Source organism: Agelaius phoeniceus, chromosome 15 (assembly GCF_051311805.1).
Source record: "Agelaius phoeniceus isolate bAgePho1 chromosome 15, bAgePho1.hap1, whole genome shotgun sequence".
NCBI classification, from domain to species: domain Eukaryota; kingdom Metazoa; phylum Chordata; class Aves; order Passeriformes; family Icteridae; genus Agelaius; species Agelaius phoeniceus.
In genome coordinates this window covers 9,785,120-9,789,645 of record NC_135279.1, presented here as the reverse complement: position 1 = coordinate 9,789,645, position 4,526 = coordinate 9,785,120, and positions in this window count along the sequence as shown.

Genomic DNA, 4,526 nt, shown 5'->3' with positions numbered 1-4,526 from the left:
CCACCGCGGGGAGGGGGACGCCGCGGGAGCCGAGGGCGCGTGCGCGGCGCTCGGGCGGGGCCGCGAGTGCGCTCTGAGGGGAGGGGGCGGGTGAGGGCAGCCAGCGCGCCCGCCTGTCCGCCCCGGGAGCGGGGGGTGGTTGTGCTCCCTCCCGGTCCTCCTTCCCGGGTCTGCTCCTGAGCCCTGGGGGCTGGCGCTCTCCCCATGGAGGGGTCCGTTTGACGGGTGTGGCGCAGCCCCGCCCGGTCGCAGCCGTAAGGCGGGAACCAGGGCACTGCCGTGAGGGGTGGTCGGCATGGCGGTGCCGGCCGCTCCTGTGCCTGGCTGTTGAGCGCCGGCTCCTCCCGGGACACGCTGGGCAGGGTCCTCGCCTGCTAAGCGCCTGCTGCGGGGTCGGGAGACGATGTTTGCGAGGGCTTTGTGCGGCTCCGCAGTGTTTGTGGTCTCCCTGCAATTAATGCATATCGGTATCCCCGAGGCGGGTGACAAGAGGCTGGTGCCGGGGTCTTTGCAGTGACAGGACGAGGAGCACTCGCCGTAAACTAAAACACAAAAAGTTCCACCTCCACACGAGAAAGAACTTTACATTGTGGGTAGCAACGCACTGGAACCGGCTGCCCAGGGAGGGCATGGAGTTTTCCTCTCTGGCGGCTTTCAGAACCCCTCTGGACACGTCCCTGTGTCATTCCTCCAGGTGGCCCAGCCCTGGCCGATGGGTCGGGCTGGGGATCTCAGAGCTCCATTCCAACCCGAACAATTCTGTGATGCTGAGCTCGGTTACCATGTCTGTCAGAGAAGAAGGAAGTGGGGGGCGCTTGCTGGTGTTGGGTACTTTGAAATAAAGCTTTTCAGCTCTAAATCATGGGCATTAAACACTATCTTAATTGTACCACCAAGGCACCAGGTGGTGCTTAGGTTAAAAAGGCTGTGCTGGATTTCTTTAAACAATTTATACTGAACGAGTTCGTAGAAGTCCAGAGTTTATTACGACCTTTTTAGACAGTAATGCATGAAGTGCAGTGTAAGTGTTCAGTAAAGGAAATTAGTGGTGGACCTTTCAGGAAACTTTCAGGAAGGTGGTATTTTTTCAGGAAACTAGTGGTGACCTCAGCTACCTTATTGTACTCAGACACTTGCTACCTAAGGGAAAATATGTCAGTAAGACACACATAAGTTGCAATAAAAAAGAATGTACGAAATATGCAGAACCAATTTCTAATTAATTATGTATTTTATTGCAATCTGCATCTTAAATTATAGAGGAAGATTTCCCCTAAATAACTTACAAAAGGCATGAAATGATCAGTTTAATATTTTTTCACTTAAATGGGTCAAATTTTTGATAAAATATTGATTTGTTAGTATCAAGAGGGCACAATGGCTTTTCCTAGTTAATTTGTGTTAATTGTCTTGGTCATCACTTGCCTAATACAGAGTCTGACTTGTTAAATTCTTTGCCTACTATTGAAGGAAATTAAGAATTCCATAGTGAGCAAGGAGTAAGGAATGTTTGCTTTCATGGGCCAGTCTCAGTTTCTTGATGTCATAATCTCCTGCTAGACAAGTTGGTTTGAGTTGCCTGACTTAGGTTTTGTTTATCTCCCAAAATAATTTGGCCATTCTTACACAGGTTCCCATCTTCAGACGACCTTAGTTTTGTGCTTAAAGTTGTAGAAGGAAAAGTAGAATTCATTGAGAAGTGATAGGTTTCAAGAATTCACTCTGTAGCACATCTTCCCAAAACAGTCTTGAGCAAATATATGCAAAGAATATGAAACAATAACATCAACTCTTGTGTAATTTGCCAAGCTAAAGTTCATTTTCTTTAATAACTGTTGACTTTCTGGCATAGTTACATGTTTGAGGATCACACTGCAAATCATCTACACGAGCTGTGCTTCCATCACACCTACCAGATAAAACATGGCAGGATTTCAGTTGCAGTTTTGTAGGCAAATAAGCCAAGTTAACAGTTTCTTCCTGCTAGTGTGGATCAGACTGGACACCTCACAGATTAACAACCATTGCTGTCTTCAGAGCACTTGTGATGGTTCCCAACCCCATCGATGGTTCCCAGGAGTGTAGAGGTAAAGAGAGGAACATTTGCTTGAAAAGGCTCAGTCACAGCTCGTTTTCAGACAAACTCCACTTGGGAAGGGGTCAATGATTCAGCACTCCCTGCTTGCTGCTGAAAGCTGAAGCTGTGCCACTCACTACAGGAGAATTCAGGACTCTGCAAAGGAAATTCAGGATTCATTTATCTGTACACTCACAGAGAAGGGGAAAGCTTTGGTTTCCATCTCCATTACAAGTATTAGCTCTGTTTTTTATCCTCATATCTTTTGAATTGTCTGTATGTGGATCAGAAATCAGATCTCCTTCCTCCCTCTTACTTGAGAATGACAATCAATAGTTTAGAGAATCACAGTTGCTTTTCTCAGATATTTATCTGAGCCTTCAAAGGAGAATGTAATAATGAAAGGATACGTGCTGTGTTGCATAAATTGGGTGTTTGTCAGGGCTTCAGATACACAGTAAGATTAAACTGTGACCTGTGAGATGGCAGTAGTAAATCGTATTTAGAATGTGAGTATATGCCAGGCATGTGTGTGGTTTGTACCTAAGGAGCTGTCTGGGTGAGGCTGCCCGGTGAGTCAGGGGTATGGAGGCCACACTGCTGTGCTGACACCTGAGTCAAGAACCAGTGTGTCACATGTGTGGCATTCTGGAGAGAGGTGAACTGGTCAGGCTGACTGCACTTGTGTTTACACACATCCAGCTCTAGGTTATTCAGGTTAGCCTATAGTGCCAACTAATTCTGTAGGAGTCTGAAATTAATTGAAACTCATGGACCTGGGTGTCAGCAACTGCAATAATCTTATCAGTAACACCAACATTTCCATTGTACTATGAGACATCAGTGTTTAAATGCAGATTTATGTAGATTTATATCACACCATCTAACTACACAACGTATTGTCAACTTAGCATTGTAGACTAAGGAACACGTAAATTGGTTTCTTCACACTTGACTCTCTCTGAATATTTTAGTGATTCTAAATTATCCATCAATGCATGTCCAAAATGTCTGTTGCTATGGTTTTTTAATACTAAATGCAGAATTAAAGGGCTATGCAATACAATATAAAACTATACTGTACAATTTATAGGCTATACAGTAGTGTAACAATGAGCTGCCACCTTTAGATGTAGATATATTTCTACAAGCAAAGAATATAGACACTGGTACATTAGTGTGGAAGTCAACTGCCTCTATGAGAAAAGGGTCTCCTGATCAAATAAATTCAGAAGTACACACCACGTAGTCTCTTGCATATTCAGATACTGGCCACCACTGGGTAAAATATATGTTTTGTGTCTTAATAGTCCCATTAAATCAGGTAAGCCTGTCATCTTAAGTAGAACCATTGCAAAAGACCGAAAGAAAAACAGAACACTTTTACATCAGATATGTGTTACATCATCACAAACAAATACTACATCTGTGTATTTGACTAATTTCAGAGTCCAGATAGTACATGACAAAATCAGTGACATCAGTAATATCACTATCAACAGTGGCCCACTCAGTTCAATGGAATGGCTTCTGTGAAAGATAGAATCTCATTATTAATCACCTTGTATACCACAAAACATTTTACTGAAATCTGCTAGTTCATCATTCACCCTCGTGTTGTATATAAAGCCGGAAGTGCAGTGTCTTACTGAAAGAAGAAATTATAGAGTAACCATGAAAATCACATTTTCAAATCACTATGGTTACAGATATTTCATAGTCAAGAGTCTTTTAAAAGCTAGGAATAGAGTGCTGATTCTTCCATGTTAGGGGCTTAATATTTTACAAATATTTTATGTCCTGCTCTCTCCCTGTGAGTGTGGGAACTCTGTGTCCAGCCTGGCTGGGTAGGAGCACTGGGGCAGTGGGTACATCCTTGTGCACCTGAGCACAGGGCCACGTTCCTCCTATCTATCATCTACCAGTTTTAATCTCTAGAATACTTGACAAACACCACCTCTGCAAGGACAAATACTGTCACTTTATCACCAGATGGACAAATACATGATTTCAGCCTGATGAGGAAACAGATACTGAAATTAACTCACTTTCCAAGCATGACAGAAGCATTGTGGGTGGAGAGTAGAGACCCCAGATCAATAGATACTTGGGCCCATCCTTAAATTCCTTCCTTTTAAACAGATAACATAAGCATCTGTGAAATGTCCTGCTAAACTCATGCTGGGAGGCTTTAGGCTTGCTGATTGCTGGTGTAATGCTCTGATCAGCACAGCTTGTGTTACAAGAGCTTTCTTTGGAAAAACTCCTATTATTCAGTCCTTTTCATAAGCTATGTTTAAGTGCACAACAAATTATTACAACGTACAAGCAGTTGTCATGGAGATAATGTGATCCCAAGTGCGTTTTTTGTAAGTGGCACAAACCTGGCACATCCCACATGCCTTGTATGGACAATTTCCTGTGTTAGATATGGGATAGATATATATCT